Genomic DNA, 18,683 nt, shown 5'->3' on the forward strand with positions numbered 1-18,683 from the left:
AGGCGGAGGAGCGTCGCCCCACTGCTCGTTGAGCGGTGCAAAAGAAAAAGAAAATGATAATACCATGAAGTTATTATCATTTTATTTTTGTTAGCGGGACTCCGGCATGGTCGGTTGGGGCTGGGCCCCCCCACATCAGAAGAAGCTGGAGTGGTTTTTACACCCGCTCCCTAAGTGCGCATGACAGCTTGGTTGGCCCTCTGGGGCTGTCCAAACAGTCATGCGCACTTGGCATGTTCTCCACTGGGCTGTGTTGCACAGCCTCCCAGTTACTGCCTGAGCAGCCGTTTCGGGCGCTAGGACCAATCACAATGCTGCTCCTGAAGCGTCGAGATTGGCTGGTAGAGTCTCGGAGACTGGGTGCTTCTGGGGCTCTGCAGGACTACGGGAGAGACTGCTGTAGCAGTGAAAACAAAGAAGGTAAGTCCATTTTTTATTTTTAGATCATGCCTCCCCCAGTGGCGGCCGCCTCTGTATGGGGCTGGGGGGGAGCACAGGAACAACAAAGTAGGAGAGAGAAAGTGTCTGCCGGCTACTGCTGTTCGTGTCTTGTAGCATTTAGTGCTAATTCCTTACTGCAAAATGCATCCTCTGGCCCATTTTGGATGCATTAAATACTGAATTTCGCATTTCACGTAATTATACAATATGACAAGTAATTTTGCAGAAATTACGCTGCAGAGAATTATGCCAGTTACGGCCACCCCTAATCTACACAACACCTATATCTGCGCTGCCCCTCCTCCTGCCGGCAATCATTAGCCCGGCCTACACAACGTCAGGAGATGCACTGCCTCACCTCCCGACGACACTTGTATACTTGGTCTACACAAGATGCGCGGCCTCACCTTCGGGTGGGCACTCTTAGGCCTGGTCTACTCAACACAAGTAGATGCACTGCCCACCTGCCGCCAGGCACTTGTAAGCCTGGTCTACACAACACCAGAAGATGTGCTGCCTCACCTCTCGCCGGCACTCGTAAGCCTGGTCTACACAACACCAGAAGATGTGCTGCCTCACCTCCCGCCGGCACTCGAGAGCCTGGTCTACACAACACCAGAAGATGTGCTGCCTCACCTCTCGCCAGCACTCGTAGGCCTCGTCTACACACCAGTAGATGTGCTGCCTCACCTCCCACCGGCACTCGAGAGCCTAGTCTACACAACACAAGTAGATGCACTGCCTTACCTCCTGATGGCACTTGTAGGTCTCGTCTACACACTAGTACATGCTGTGCCTCACCTTCCGATGGCACTCATAGGCCTGGTCTACACAACACCAGTAGATGCACTGTCTCACCTCCCACCGGCACTCGAGAGCCTGGTCTACGGAGCACCAGTAGATGCACTGCCTCACCTCCTGCCGGCACTCGTAAGCCTGGTCTACAGAGCACCAGTAGATGCGCTGCCTCACCTCCTGACGGCACATGTAGGTCTCGTCTACACACCAGTAGATGTGCTGCCTCACCTCCCGCCGGCACTCGAGAGCCTGGTCTACAGAGCACCAGTAGATGCGCTGCCTCACCTCCTGACGGCACATGTAGGTCTCGTCTACACACCAGTAGATGTGCTGCCTCACCTCCCGCCGGCACTCGAGAGCCTGGTCTACAGAGCACCAGTAGATGCGCTGCCTCACCTCCTGACGGCACATGTAGGTCTCGTCTACACACCAGTAGATGTGCTGCCTCACCTCCCGCCGGCACTCGTAAGCCTGGTGTACACAACACGAGTAGATGCGCTGCCTCACCTCCTGATGGCACTTGTAGGTCTCGTCTACACACCAGTACATGCTATGCCTCACCTTCCGATGCCACTCATAGGCCTGGTCTACACAACACCAGTAGATGCACTATCTCACCTCCCACCGGGCACTCGTAAGCCTGGTCTACGGAGCACCAGTAGATGCGCTGCCTCACCTCCCGCCGGCACTCGAGAGCCTGGTCTACGGAGCACCAGTAGATGCACTGCCTCACCTCCTGCCGGCACTCGTAAGCCTGGTCTACAGAGCACCAGTAGATGCGCTGCCTCACCTCCTGACGGCACATGTAGGTCTCGTCTACACACCAGTAGATGTGCTGCCTCACCTCCCGCCGGCACTCGTAAGCCTGGTGTACACAACACGAGTAGATGCGCTGCCTCACCTCCTGATGGCACTTGTAGGTCTCGTCTACACACCAGTACATGCTATGCCTCACCTTCCGATGCCACTCATAGGCCTGGTCTACACAACACCAGTAGATGCACTATCTCACCTCCCACCGGGCACTCGTAAGCCTGGTCTACGGAGCACCAGTAGATGCGCTGCCTCACCTCCCGCCGGCACTCGAGAGCCTGGTCTACGGAGCACCAGTAGATGCACTGTCTCACCTCCCACCGGGCACTCGAGAGCCTGGTCTACACAACACCAGTAGATGCGCTGCCTCACCTCCCACCGGCACTCATAGGTCTCGTCTACACACCAGTAGATGCGCTGCCTCGCCTCCCGCCAGCACTCGTAGGTCTCGTCTACACACCAGTAGATGCGCTGCCTCACCTCCTGATGGCACTTGTAGGTCTCGTCTACACACCAGTAGATGCGCTGCCAGCCTGCTAGCACAGACAACCAAGGACAGAAAGGTCCTCTGCTAAGCTGAAACTTCCCTGGGTAGAGGAACCTCACGCTGGCACTGATCTGATCATAAAAACCCCAGAGAGAGGTGGACGGAACCCAGAGGGACAGCCTGGAGCATTATCCGAGAATCCCCATAGGAGGACACAATGTCAGAGTTTCATTAGCTGCCACTTGACCCCTGTCCTGGCAGAGACCTGAGGCCGCCTACAAGCCACAGTCATCGTTATCTGATAGCCGCGCGCTGATTGGGGTCCCCTGGTCATCATGTACAGTGTGTGTTGTGTGTTAGATGTAATCTGGTGCTGCTATCAGTAGAAACACTGGCTGGACATGTATTTATTGATCAGTATTGGTCTTCTATTGAGTTCTGAATCTCTGTGCCCTGTCCACCTCCCTGGATAATCCTTCGGCTGCTCGACTCTGCCTCCGAGGCTCGAGGGCTCAAGGAGTGAGCTCAGCTCGGGGTTCAGTGGTGGGGTGAGGCCCCAGGACATCAGTGGTAATCGGCTCTGGCTGATACAACCTGGGCCCAGGCACCCCGTCTGCCCTCGGCTCCTGAAATGGCTTCACGCTGGGGGTCCAAGCTGGGAGATATGTGGAACCTGGGGGAGGGGGGCGAGGGTGGGGGCCCCTGCTCTGATCCCAGGCTGACTGCGTGAAGACAGGAGTCAAGAATAAAACATTAAAGATGTATGAGAGAGGCGGAGGAGGCATGAGGGATTATCAGGTGAGAGGCATGGTGAGGAGGTTGGCATGAGGGAAGGTGGTCCATGAGGTGAGAGGGGCGGGTTGAGGAGGTGAGCATGAGGAAAGAGCGAAGGTGAGGTGATAGCTGGGTTTAGGAGGCAGGCATGAGGGAAGAAGGAATGTGAGGTGACAGAGCCAGGTTAGAGGCAGGCACGAGGGGAAAAGTAATGTGAGGTGACAGAAGTTGGTTGAGGAGGTAGGCATGAGGGAAGAAAGAATGTGAAGTGACAGAAGTTGGTTGAGGAGGTAGGCATGAGGGAATAAAGAATGTGAAGTGACAGAAGTTGGTTGAGGAGGTAGGTATGAGGGAAGAAGGAATGTGAGGTGACAGAAGCTGGTTGAGGAGGTAGGCATGAGGGAAGAAGGAATGTGAGGTGACAGAAGCTGGTTGAGGAGGTAGGCATGAGGGAAGAAGGAATGTGAGGTGACAGAAGTGGTTGAGGAGGTAGGCATGAGGGAAGAAGGAATGTGAGGTGACAGAAGCTGGTTGAGGAGGTAGGCATGAGGGAAGAAGGACCATGAGGTGAGAGAGGGAGGTTGAGGAGGTCGACATGAGGGAAAAGACAGAACTTTGGGGCAGTGCTTTGAGGGAAGCAGCCTGAGTGGGAGTCTGCACGGAGTAAATTGTATGTGACATGGACAGGCAGACGCTGCATTTACTCTCAGAGTGTGACCCGGAAGCAGACAAATCTCTGTGGCGGATGTATGTCGTTACAACGCACACTTTTACAACGCATGCACTTACAACGCATTTTTTACAACGCAACATCCATTACAACGCATTCCATTACATAGCATGACACTACAACGCATTTTTAAAAAATACCTTTACAACGCATTCCATTACATCGCATACTACCTTTACAACGCATACCATTACAACGCATAATATTAAATTGCATTTAAGGTAAGTATTAGATAGTATAGGGGTAAAACTTACTTTTCTAACTCCAGGGGGTGCAACAGTAAGGTAAGTGTTGGATAGTATAGGGGTAAAAATTACTATTCTAATTCCAGGGGGTGCAACAGTAGGGAAAGTGTTGGATAGTATAGGGGTAAAAATTACTATTCTAACTCCAGGGGGTGCAACAGTAGGGTAAGTGTTGGATAGTATAGGGGTAACAATTGCTATTCTAACTCCAGGGGGTGCAACAGTAGGCTAAGTGTTGGATAGTATAGGGGTAACATTTACTATTCTAACTCCAGGGGGTGCAACAGTAGGGTAAGTGTTGGATAGTATAGGGGTAAAAATTACTATTCTAACTCCAGGGGGTGCAACAGTAGGGAAAGTGTTGGATAGTATAGGGGTAAAAATTACTATTCTAACTCCAGGGGGTGCAACAGTAGGGTAAGTGCTGGATAGTATAGGGGTAAAAATTACTATTCTAACTCCAGGGGGTGCAACAGTAGGGTAAGTGTTGGATAGTATAGGGGTAAAAATTGCTATTCTAACTCCAGGGGGTGCAACAGTAGGGTAAGTGTTGGATAGTATAGGGGTATAAATTACTATTCTAACTCCAGGGGGTGCAACAGTAGGGTAAGTGTTGGATAGTATAGGGGTAAAAATTACTATTCTAACTCCAGGGGGTGCAACAGTAGGGTAAGTGTTGGATAGTATAGGGGTAAAAATTACTATTCAAACTCCAGGGGGTGCAACAGTAGGGTAAGTGTTGGATAGTGTAGTGTAATAATATGCGTTGTAATGGTATGCGTTGTAAAGGTAGTATGCGATGTAATGGAATGCGTTGTAAAGGTAGTTTTTAAAAATGCGTTGTAGTGTCATGCTATGTAATGGTATGCGTTGTAATGGATGTTGCGTTGTAAAAAATGCGTTGTAAGTGTAGTGCGTTGTAAAAGTTGCGTTGTAAATGTTGTTCCCCCTCTGTGGCTGCAGAGAACAGAGTGTAGGACAACCTTCTCTCAATCCTAGGAGCAGATATGATGCATCAAGGCGCTACGAGCCTTAATTCAAAGGAGAATAGAGGACCCTCAGCCCTACGAGGGGTAACGAAAAACAGATAATATATCAGGAGAAAGTACAAGAAAAGTCAATACAATTTAATATCATCAAAATATCCGTTTGTTATTTGCAAACAGTGTTCCATAATATATGAAAAACACAGTTGAGCTGGTTTATTAATGTTCTTCCTTGTCTGCAGTTAATTATTTGAATTTTCTCGCTTCATTGTGCTAACTTTAAACAAGAAGCGCCAGCATATGTTTCGCTCCATAGGCCTTGCAGGCCTGGGCCTTTTTCAGGTTTTTTAAGATGATAGCGCTGATCACCCGAGAAGTGGGTCTAGACGAGAAAAGACGCTAATGGTTTTGCTTATTTTACGTAATGCGATTTGCTAAAAATTACTAATATGTTGATGATATGAAAATGTATCAACTTTTTCTGTAATTTCGCCTAAATAACTCTGACTTATGTTTGCATGGGCGTTTAGAGCAAGCACAAGGAGATGATGGACGGAGCACTGAAACTTTTCAGACACTCACTCCCAGCCACAGATCTGGGTTGAATCCATCATCGTTCTTTAGCTCACTTCGCTCACTTCGCCACCCAAGTTCATACCCAGCTATAGGCTAATCAGTTTTGACTCTGTGCCTCATGGGACCAGTCCAGCCTGAACTGCCAAGCCAGGTCTTCCCTGGACCGGAAACAAGTATCCTGGGACCGGGATGCTTGTTTCCGCCTAAGGGAAGACCTTGCTTGGCAGTTCGGGCTGGACTGTTTCCATGAGTCACAGGGTCAAGCTTTGTTCGCTCTAAGTCGCAGAGTATGCCCAGACATTGGTCCCTTGCTCACTTTGCTACGGTAGTCAAGCCAGCCTGGCTGATGTAACTGGTCTTGGGATGCTTGTTTCCGCTCCAGGGAAGACCTGGCTTGGCAGTTCGGGCTGGACTGTTCCCATGAGGCACAGGGTCAAGACTGATTTGCATATAGCTGGGTCTGAACTGCTCTAGCAAAGTGAGCTAAAGAACGATGATTTATTCAACCCAGATCTGTGACTGGGGGTGAGTGTCTGAAAAGTGTCAGTGGTCCGTCCATCTTCTCCTTGTGTTTGCTTTGTTCGCCGTAAGTTGGCAGGGTATGCCCAGACGTGGGTCCCTTGCTCACTTTGCCACTGGATTCAAGCTAGCCTGGCTGATGAGGGGTGTTACCCCGAAACCGGTCCCAGGGTGATTGTTTCTGGTCCATGGAAGACTTGGCTTGGAGTTTGGGCTGGACTGTTCCCATGAGGAACAGGGTCAAGACTGATTTGCATATGGCTGGGTCATAACTGGGGTGGCGGAGTGAGCTAAAGAATTATGATGGATTCAACTCAGATCTGTGAGTGGGGGTGAATGTCTGAAAAGTTTCAGTGCCCCGTCCATTATCTCCTTGTGTTAACATGGGCGTTCAACCCACATACATCAATATATTACTATCCAAGTCCCAGAAGTGCAGGCAACCGAGAGCAGAGGCGGCTCTTCTGCAATGGCGGAGGAGCGTCGCCCCACTGCCTGGCTCGGAGCCCAGTGTCCACCTCTCGTCCTACATTAATACCAGTGCCCGCTTCTCGCCCTACATTAATGGCAGTGTCTGCCTCTCACCCTACATTAATACCAGTGCCCACCTCTCGCCCTACATAAACACCAGTTCCTGCCTCTCGCCCTGCATTAATACCAGAGCCTGCCTCTCGCCCAACATTAATACCAGTGCCTGCCTCTCGCCCTACATTAATACCAGTGCCCGCCTCTCGCCCTACATTAATACCAGTGCCTGCCTCACGCCCTGCATGAATACCAGTGCCCGTCTCTCACCCTACATTAATACCAGTGCCCGCCTCTCGCCCTACATTAACACCAGTGCCTGCCTCTCACACTACATTGATACCAGTGCCTGCCTCTCTCCCTGCATTAATACCAGTGCCCGCCTCTCGCCCTGCATTAATACCAGTGCCTGCCTTTCTCCCTGCATCAATCCCAGTGCCGGTCTCTCACCCTACATTAATACCAGTGCCCGCTTCTCGCCCTACATTAATGGCAGTGTCTGCCTCTCACCCTGCATTAATACCAGTGCCCGCCTCTTGCCCTTCATTAATACCAGTGCCTGACTTTCTCCCTGCACCAATCCCTGTGCTGGTCTCTCACCCTACATTAATACCAGTGCCCGCTTCTTGCCCTACATTAATGTCAGTGCCTGCCTCTCGCCCTACATTAATGGCAGTGTCTGCCTCTCACCCTACATTAATACCAGTGCCCACCTCTCGCCCTACATAAACACCCGTTCCTGCCTCTCGCCCTGCATTAATACCAGTGCCCGCCTCTTGCCCTACATTAATACCAGTGCCTGATTTTCTCCCTGCACCAATCCCAGTGCAGGTCTCTCACCCTACATTAATACCAGTGCCCGCTTCTCGCCCTGCATTAATGTCAGTGCCTGCCTCTCGCCCTACATTAATGGCAGTGTCTGCCTCTCACCCTACATTTATACCAGTGCCCGCCTCTCGCCCTACATTAATGTCAGTGCCTGCCTCTCGCCCTACATTAATGGCAGTGTCTGCCTCTCACCCTACATTTATACCAGTGCCCGCCTCTCGCCCTACATTTATACCAGTGTCCAGTGTTTGAGCAGAGCTCTTGAATATTTCATGTAGACTGAGTGCAGGCAGGAATGGGAAACCTGGGGGCAGGGGGGTCTTGAATAATTAGGAGAGATCAATGGGATTCTTGGACGGGGGGGTCGTGTAAAAGGGCGCATGCAGCCCTACTGATTGACATGCAGATTAAATGTTTATTTTGGAAGCCCTATACAGCGCCGACCACCACCATGTCCACAATAGAGCGCTTTGCAATGACAAAGGCAGACATGGAAAGACTCTTTGTGTGAGGGTCAGAATACAATATGACCCAGCAGCCGGGGGCATGTGTGACGTATGCCGGGGGGGGGCTGAACTACTGAACCTATCATCCTGTAACTAAGCTTAACAGCCTTGAAAACAAGGAGAGGGGCCCCCCTACTCAAAAGGGACAGGGCACCAAACAGACTGGAGCCTCAAAAATATATAGATGCCTTTGGAGCAAAAACATACAATGAATCTGACTGATGCTCACATCTACATACACATCCCCCAAGGGAACACACTGACTCTGGGTGCAGGCACACCTATGTTCTATTTAATAAGAAGTCAAAACTTAATTTCATTAAAACTGAACACAATAAAAAAAAACAGAAAAGATTATTACAAGACAATCAAATGTGTTATCTGGTCGTTATTGTGGAACAATATACGCCCGGTCCTCTGATCGGCAACTACGGAGTGGAGGAGATGCCAAATCTGCCGCCTAATTGGAATACGGCCCGTGAGCGAGCGCCTCTGCACCGGGACGTTGTGGAACATAAACACAAGGAAAAGATTCATTCATGCTTTTGTCCCGAAGAAGGTGGTTGTATCGAGCTTATCCACCGAGACGCATCCACGCTGAGTTTTAGGTTAAATTTGTGGTATATAGGATCACACGTGCTCTCTATGTATTGTTACAAATTAACGACCAGGTGACAAATGTGATTGTCTTGTAATAATCTTTTCTGGGATTTTTTATTGTGTGCAGTATTTATGCAATTTTTTATGTATTGTTTTTTATCATATTTTTCGGAATGAATATGATGTATTGACTTTTTATTAAATAGGACATGAGTGTTCCTACTCCCAGAGTAAGTGAGTTCCCTTGGGTGATGCGTATGTAGATGTGAGTAGCAGCCGGATTTTGCTCCAAACGGATATATATTTTTTAGACACTAAGCTTCATAAACCTCTTGCCTACAACCTACTACATGGCTACTTACCGACTTCTTTTGGATTAGATAAGATTGGAAGGGGCGTGGCACCTCAGGCTTTCACTAGTCTTAGTTAAGTGCACAAGAGCCTTCACGAGGAGGGTGACTACAAGCCTTTGCTACGGGGCGTCGCTAGAACGCTCTCCTTATTGTTGAACACTCTCCTCTCATTTTACAAGACGCTATGAGAAGTTTGGCTTCGGAGCACTAGTTGGACGGCATTCCAGATACTAGGCGCTGTCCCCAAAAAGGGCTGGCTGAGGTTTTTATGTTCTTGAATTTCTAGTGTAAGCCCTTATTTGTTGATAGAGTTTCTGTTGTATCTTGGAATTGTTAATGTCCTTGGTAGGCAAGCAATAGTTGTGATGCGGGATCTCTAAACACACGCTCGTCGAAGAAAGCATCGTCTGGCTTCTGGGAGCTGGATGAGAGACATTAGAACGGGTGAGGTGTGATGACTGGGACGAGGAGGATTACCAGTCGGGGTGAATGAAAAATACCCGTCAATATTCAAGATATTGGATACCACAGTGGCGCGTGTCAAGGCTTCGATCCTGCAGATTTGTGTAGCAGGCACAGACACACACTCTACTCTCACTAGATTACGGACAGGACCACTGGAACAATGCAGCTGGAGAGGGCCAAATTATGCGGCAGGATTGATTAAATTATGTGGCAAGAAAACGCAACAAAACCAAAAAGACCCCAACTGCTTGTAAGGACTTACCCTCCGAAAAGAAATGTAGCTGCTATGTTTTGTTATATAACTCTCACCCATAGGGTTGCCCCTGGGTGGCATGCTTCATTATCGGGTCCATCCCGTTCCACTGCTGAACGGGGAGAGCTGCGACCCACGTGTTACGTAATATTATTTATTGGTGTATATGTAATGATGAAAAATGGGAGTGAGGGGGTCTTGTATGGAGAGTAAAATGAAAAATACCTGCCTAGCAGGTAAAATGTTATTTATTTTGGCCTCTAGTCTGTATGGCTAAACAACAGGGAGGTAGAAAGTATAGGTAATATTGTGGCTGTCTTTCTAAAGGTCCACATGTTTCAAGCCGTACCCCGCATTCATGTATGTGATGTGTTTTTATATGTACACTGTGCTCTATGTTGTTTGTCATATGGCCCCGTATTGCCGAGTCCCCGCCCAATGAAAAGGTCCCCTCCAACCATGAGCCCCTGGGTACCGCAACCCCTCCGCCCTCCCCCCGAGCCCCGGGGTACCGCAACCCCTCCGCCCCCCCCCCGAGCCCCTGGGTACCACAACCCCTCCGCCCTCCCCCCGAGCCCCGGGGTACCGCAACCCCTCCGCCCCCCTGAGCCCCGGGGTACCGCAACCCCTCCGCCCCCCCGAGCCCCGGGGTACCGCAACCCCTCCGCCCTCCCCCCGAGCCCTGGGGTACCGCAACCCCTCCGCCCTCCCCCCGAGCCCCGGGGTACCGCAACCCCTCCGCCCCCCCGAGCCCCGGGGTACCGCAACTCCTCCGCCCCCCGAGTCCCGGGGTACCGCAACCCCTCCGCCCTCCCCCCGAGCCCTGGGGTTCCGCAACCCCTCCGCCCCCCCCGAGCCCCGGGGTACCGCAACCCCTCCGCCCCCCCCGAGCCCCGGGGTACCGCAACCCCTCCGCCCTCCCCCCGAGCCCTGGGGTACCGCAACCCCTCCGCCCCCCCGAACCCCGGGGTACCGCAACCCCTCTGCCCTCCCCCCGAGCCCTGGGGTACCGCAACCCCTCCGCTCCCCCCCTAAGCATAGACTGATATGTCTTGGATTAGGGGCCATAACCCCGACCGCTTTTTATTAAAAACAAACAACACATTAAAAGCTTTTCATATTCACAGTGTGCAGAAAAACTCGACCATCAGTCCAGCGTATTCATACACCAATGTTTACAATGTATTTACATTATTTCGTATTGTATGGCTAACCTTAACATATTATCTAATACATAGCCATTCCTAACCTAACTGAAAATATTATATTATCGTTTTTCTGCGTATCCCGAATTGAGCCTACGGGCAAGGTCATGACTGGTCCAACTACGTGCTAGGTCCACCCCTCCTACTGGAGTGACCTTGTGCAGGAGGCCCGGTTGCCCAGAAGGTTAGCTCCTTCGGGGCACCCCCTAACGCCCTCAATACTACCTCCCAGGGGCTGTGCTGTCATGCCAACTTGGTGCCCATGCGCCTGTGCGGGGATTAGCCCAAAGGCCTGCCAGACACAGAACTTCTGTACCCCCAGCACCCTCCAGCCTACGCCCCCAATACTACCGCCCAGGGGCTGTGCTGTTGTGCCAAATTGGCGCCCATGCGCCTGGGCGGTTATTGGCCTAAAGGCCTACTGGAACCGGAACTTCTCTACCCCCGCGCCCTCCAGCCTACCGGCCGTAAACACCCCCTGTAGCTCTATGAGAGAACACTGTCCCCTCCCCCAGGCGTCCCCATTGACAATGGTGATGCCCACTAAGGACGGTAAAATGCCCCACCAATCATGACCTTACCGCAGACCAAGGATACAATCACATAAAATACGACAATGACGCCCTGCAGGAGAAAATCTTTGTTGTGCAACCGACAAATTCCAAAGTAACATATTGCCCCTGAAATAGGAAGGAAAAAAAAACTTTTGAGAGAACAGATTGACACCTGAAGGTAACATTTTAGAGAACCTGTAACAGAAAACAACAAATGCATCCATTAAAAACTGCTGCCTCAGGGGATGGAGGGTGGGCAAAAAAGGCGATCTCCGTTGGTAGACAGCTTACGTTGAGGCGGTGATGTGGAGTGGCGAAGGAAAAGGCCGTCTCGCCGCTCCACCCCTCTTTTATGGGGGGCCTTCAGTAAAATCCGGCAGGATCCAGATTTAGACCCGCCTCTCCATGCCCCGGAAGCACTTGAGTGCTTTCGGGGCATTCTCCCACTCCCTTACCAAAGCAAACCCATCGGGGCTGGGGCAGACCTAGTCACCATCCGCCGCCCCAGCCCCGCCCCGCCCCTCCTAAGGTGTCAGGGACCGGCATAACCGCCATAAGTGCGGCGTGCCAGAGTCCGGTTGTTGCCTTGACAGACTAGAAGTGCTAACCTCAAGCTTGGTTTTATTTCTCTTCACTACACTGGTCACAAGAAGGTGCTTACGTTGAGAAAATAACACAATCTTATCAGCATCTGTTGTGGGTTGTAGGATGCACACTGACAGATTTCTTGGCGGACTAACTCTCCCATTATGTATTTGCAGATTATCACGCAGTAACACCAAGTAGGTGCTGTATATCTTATATCCTTAGCATGCAGAGTGGGTGCAGCTCTACATCACCATAAGAGGAGAGATATCAGGGAGTTAGAGCCTTGATCCTGAAGAAGAGCCATGGGCTACGGCTCGAAACATGTTGATCTTTAGAAAGGCAGCCACATTATTACCTATACTTTCTACCTTCCTGTTTTTTCACCATACTGACTAGAGGACAGAATAAATAACATTTTATCCACTAGGCAGGAATTTTAAATTTTACTTCCACACAAGACCCCTCCCGCTTCTATTTTTCATCATTTGATATTATACACCAATAAGTGCTCCCACGTAACACGTAAGTCGCAGCACTCCCCGTTCTCCAGTGGAACACGATAGACCCAATGATGAAGCATGCCACCTAGGGGCAAACCTGGTGGGCGAGGGTTATATAAGAAAACACTGCATTTACTTTTCTTCGTGGAGGGTTAGTCCGTACAAGCGGTTGGGCTCTTTTTGGCTTTGATACGTATCAGTAGGAGTAGGAGCAAATCATGGCGCACATTTTCTGATAGTATTACTTCATTATTATGTTATTTTTACACTTGTTTACAGCGTTTAGTCATTGGTTGCACCTCATTAATACCAGTTTAACACCCAAATATAGCAACAAGCAACAGAAAGGTGAACAGTCAGCCTTTGTAAAGTGTCTTCAACGGCACGGCAACACGCGTTGCTGCATTTTTAATAACTTTTGAACCATTTGAGCTAGAAACACATTTTTTTGGTTAAAATCTACAGATTATCCAGCAGATGATGGATTATGTGGCCAATACAGCAAATCTATAATTATGTGAAAATTGCAGCGGCCGCACAATCGCATAAATCCAGTGGCCCTAAGTATGGAGCACAAGTCGGCTTGCAGCATTGAATGAACCTGTTCGGCTGTAGGAGGTCTTCGGTGAGCGTTGAGCCCAGAGCCCTGCCCATACCTGGCTTGCCGCAGGCAGGTCCTGGGGGGTGGTGTCGTGGCAGGTGGGAACGGAGCAGGCTGAAGGTGCTCTCTCCTGCAGCTAGGGGGCAGTCTCCACCAGGATTAAGCATGAGATTGTAGGGAGACGCCTGGTTTACAAGCCCACTGCCCTGCACTCACGCGCTCCTCACTGGGGAGTCTCCAAGCCCGGCTCGTGAGGCAGCAGCACCGTTTCACGAGTGCCTGTTATTTCACAACACCTGGGTCTCGTGCCCAGGGGAGCGGGTGGAGTCTCGACTGAGGGATGGCGGGGGAGCTTGAGGGGTGAGCAGGTGTGTCTGTGCTTTTCTTATCTCAAGCACCTATTTAGGTGGAAAATGATGGGAGAAGAAACCTTGAAGGGCGTTATGGGGTGTGTGTGTGTGTGTTATTTGTGTGTGTGTGTGTTTGGGTCTGTGTGTGTTTGGGTTTGTGTGTGTGTGTTATTTGTGTGTGTGTGTGTTATTTGTGTGTGTGTGTGTTTAGGTCTGTGTGTGTGTGTTATTTGTGTGTGTTTGGGCATGTGTGTGTGGTTTTCTTTATATATGCATCTACACCGTAATATGCTATTTATTACCACTGTTGAGTGTGGGAGGGGAGCTCTCCAGCAGGCGCTGTCGCCTCTCTCCTTCCAAGGTGAAGCCTAGCACATTGCAGACAGCGTCAGCACTCACATTCACACATGTATTACTACTGTGTAAAGGTCAAATTTGAGTTTATAACCACATTATAATTAACATGAGGAAATGCATATAAAAATATTGGGTAACATTCAAACACCATATGCAAAAGTTGGGATGATAATAAATTATGCATTGTGTGAGATTTAAAAAAAAATGCATTATGCAATTTCACATACATTCCTCCTACAGAGAAAACAATTCTCCCACAGACATTTTCTGCTGAAACCAGGGTCCTGCTGACATCTCAGTTGTGTATGCATGGGGTATGTGCTTACATTATAAAAGCCCCAGGCGATGCCACAAAGCAACATTTTGTTTGAAAGGTGACATTTTGTGAATTTTCCATGAAGTTTAATAAAATGTAATTAAAAATGATAAGAGAGTTTTAGACAGCCCTAGCATCAATCACACGTCTGATCGGGTAATTACTCAGTGCCAGGAAACCCCGTGGGGGTGCTGAGCGCTATAGAAGACTCCAATAAGAATACCAGCATGGCATATAACCCACATAAAAAATAAAAAATAAATGTAAAAGTCATTTTAGTAAAATGGAAAAGGACATTTGGATTACATATGACAGCTATGATCAGTCACTTTAAAGATATACACATTTGAAATTTAAAGAGAGAGTTCCGCTACGCAGGTCAAATTAAGTTCCTCATGGACAGTTACAGTCTCTGCACATTACCAGAAGTGGCCACTAGAGGCGCCCTCTCCCCTCAGAAGCACACCCCCACTCCGAATTCCAGACTGCTCCTTAAATTCAGGCAGGGTCTTTGATCACTGTTGTCATTAGATGGGACCCCCACTGTCTCCAATGTGACTTCAGTCGTCTCCAAGCAACACAAAAAGATGATGGACGGAATGCTGAACATTGTCAAGATTTGCCAGGCCAGGTCCTCCCGGGAACAGAAACAAGCATCCTGGGACCGGTTTCGGGGCATCACCCGGCATCAGTCAGGCTCTGGCACAGTGAGCACGGGACCCATGTCTGGGCACACCCAGCACTCTTAGGTCAACAGATGCAAAAAGAACAGATGATGGACAGAAACTGAACAAATAAACATTCACCCCATCTGGGCTAAATCCATTGTTCCTTTGCTCACCACGCCAGCCCAGTTTGGACCCAGCCATATGCAAATCAGTCTTGACCCCGCGCCCAATGGAATCGTTCAGCCCGAACTGCCAAGCCAGGTCCACCCTGGTCCCATCCTGGGACTGGTTTCAGTTCTTCAACCAGCTTTCCAGGTGCAAGATTAGTTCTTGGTGATGACGTATCTGAGGCCTCAGACTGCCACAGCTGAGTTTCCTTCGGGGTCCCAGCTCACTTCTACGTTCCAACCAAGAATCTTCACGAAGTCAAGTACAACCCCATTTCCCACTGTTACTGGTAGGTCCTGGCCAAATGTATATTATGTCTGTAAAATATCTATCTATCTATCTATCTATCTATCTATCTATCTATCTATCTATCTATCTATCTATCTATCTATCTATCTATCTATCTATCTATCTATCTATCTATCTATCTATCTATCTATCTATCTATCTATCTATCTATCTGTCTGTCTGTCTGTCTGTCTGTCTGTCTGTCTGTCTGTCTGTCTGTCTGTCTGTCTGTCTGTCTGTCTGTCTGTCTGTCTGTCTGTCTGTCTGTCTATCTATCTATCTATCTATCTATCTATCTATCTATCTGTCTGTCTGTCTGTCTGTCTGTCTGTCTGTCTGTCTATCTGTCTATCTGTCTATCGATCTATCTTTCATCTTCCTCACATTATATTCTATATCCATTTCACTCCCTCTACCACTGGTTCTGTGCCGCACTCTGTCCTTTTTTCCACTTTCTCTCCTCTCTACCACTGGTTTCATGCCATGCTCTGTCCTTTTCTCCACGTTCAATCCCCTTCACTACTGGTTCCGTGGCACACCCTGTCCTTTTCTCCACTTTCACTCTCCTTTACTACTGGTTCCGTGCCACACTCTGTACTTTTCCACACTTTCACTCCCCTCCACTACTGTTTCCGTGCACGCTCTGTCCTTTTCTCCAGATTCACTCCCTTCTACCACTAGTTCTGTGCCACGCTCTGTCCTTTTCCCCACTTTCACCACTGGTTCTGTGCCACGCCCTGTACTTTTCTCCACTATCACTCCCTTCTACCACTGCTTCTGTGCCACGCTCTGTCCTTTTCTCCAGATTCACTCCCCTCTACCACTGGTTCCTTGCAACACCCTGTCCTTTTCCACACTTTCACACTAGTTCTGTGCCACGCTCTGTCCTTTTCCCCACTTTCACCACTGGTTCTGTGCCACGCCCTGTACTTTTCTCCACTATCACTCCCTTCTACCACTGGTTCCGTGCTACACTCTGTCCTTTTCTCAACGTTCACTCCCATCTACAACTGGTTGTGTGCCACGCTCTTTCCTTTTCTCCACTTTAAGCCTCCTCTACCACTGATTCCATGCCATGCCCTGTCCTATTCTCCACTTTCACTCCCCTCTACCACTGATTCCATGCCATGCCCTGTCCTATTCTCCACTTTCACTCCCCTCTACCACTGGTTCCGTGCCATGCCCTGTCCTTTTCATCACTTTTACTCCCCTCCACCACTGATTCCATGTCACACCCTGTCCATTTCTCCATGTTCATTCTATTTCTACCCCTGTTTCTGTGCCACGCCCTGTACTTTTCTCCACTTTCACCCCCCTCTACCCCTGTTTCTGTGCCACGCCCTGTCTTTTTCCTCACTTTCACCCCCTCTACCCCTGTTTCTGTGCCACTCACTGTCCTTTTCACCACTTTTACTCCCCTCTACCACTGGTTCCGTGCCACTCACTGTCCCTTTCACCACTTTCACTCCCCTCTACCACTGGTTCCGTGCCACGCCCTGTCCATTTCTCCGGACTGGGCTGCTCGTCTTTTCAGCTATAGCCCCCGCCCCCTCCATTCAACCGGTTCACTCCCCTTCACTACTGGTTCCGTGGCACACCCTGTCCTTTTCTCCACTTTCACTCTCCTTTACTACTGGTTCCGTGCCACGCTCTGTACTTTTCCACACTTTCACTCCCCTCCACTACTGTTTCCGTGCACGCTCTGTCCTTTTCTCCAGATTCACTCCCTTCTACCACTAGTTCTGTGCCACGCTCTGTCCTTTTCCCCACTTTCACCACTGGTTCTGTGCCACGCCCTGTACTTTTCTCCACTATCACTCCCTTCTACCACTGGTTCTGTGCCACGCTCTGTCCTTTTCTCCAGATTCACTCCCCTCTACCACTGGTTCCTTGCAACACCCTGTCCTTTTCCACACTTTCACACTGGTTCCGTGCCACACTCTGTCATTTTCTCCACTTTCACTCCCATCTACCACTGGTTCCGTGTCACGCTCTGTCCTTTTCCACAGTTTCACTCCCCTCCACTACTGGTTCCGTGCATGCTCTGTCCTTTTTTCCAGTTTAACTTCCCTCTACCACTGGTTCCTTGCAACACCCTGTCCTTTTCCACACTTTCACACTGGTTCCGTGTCACGCTCTCTCATTTTCTCCACTTTCACTCCCATCTACCACTGCTTCCGTGCCATGCTCTGTCCTTTTCTCCACTTTCAGCCCCCTCTTCCACTGATTTCATGCCATGCCCTGTCCTATTCTCCACTTTCACTACCCTTTACCACTGATTTCATGACACTCCCTGTCCAATTCTCCATGTTCATTTTCTTTCTACCCGTGTTTCTGTGCCATGCCCTGTCCTTTTTTCCACTTTCACTCCCCTCCACTATTGGTTCAGTGCAAGCTCTGTCCTTTTCTCCAGATTCACTCCCCTCTACCACTGGTTCCGTGCCATGCTCTGTCCTTTTCTCCACTTTCACCACTGGTTCTGTGCCACACCCTGTCCTTTTCTCCACTTTTACTCCCCTATACCACTGGTTCCGTGCATGCTCTATCCTTTTCTCCAGATTAACTCCCCTCTACCACTGGTTCCTTGCAACACCCTGTCCTTTTCCACGCTTTCACACTGGTTCCGTGCTACGCTCTGTCCTTTTCTCCACTTTCACTCCCATCTACCACTAGTTCCGTGCCAAGCTCTGTCCTTTTCTCCACTTTCACTCCCCTCTACCACTGGTTCCATGACGCGCTCTGTCCTTTTCCACAGTTTCACTCCCCTCCACTGCTGGTTCTGTGCCACGCTCTATCCTTTTCTCCAGATTCACTCCCCTCTACCACTGGTTCCTTGCAACACCCTGTCCTTTTCCACACTTTCACACTGCTTCCGTGCTACGCTCTGTCCTTTTCTCCACTTTTAGCCCCCTCTACCACTGATTCCCTGCCATGCCCTGTCCTATTCTCTACTTTCACTCCCCTTTACCACTGATTCCATGCCACGCCCTGTCCAATTCTCCGTGTTCATTCTCTTTCTACCCCTGTTTCTGTGCCACGCCCTGTCCTTTTCTCCACTTTCACCCCCTCTACCACTGATTCCATGCCATGCCCTGTCCTATTCTCCACTTTCACTCCCCTCTACCACTGATTCCATGCCATGCCCTGTCCTATTCTCCACTTTCACTCCCCTCTACCACTGATTCCATG

General features: G+C 49.8%; 1 protein-coding gene across 2 annotated transcripts in view; it reads left to right on the top strand.

Annotated features, from left to right (window-relative positions):
- Positions 1 to 18,683, top strand: part of L1CAM (L1 cell adhesion molecule) — a 729,162-nt gene that overhangs the window by 210,044 nt on the left and 500,435 nt on the right. The window lies entirely within an intron of this gene.

The sequence above is a fragment of the Triturus cristatus genome, chromosome 10 (assembly GCF_964204655.1).
Source record: "Triturus cristatus chromosome 10, aTriCri1.1, whole genome shotgun sequence".
NCBI lineage: Eukaryota > Metazoa > Chordata > Amphibia > Caudata > Salamandridae > Triturus > Triturus cristatus.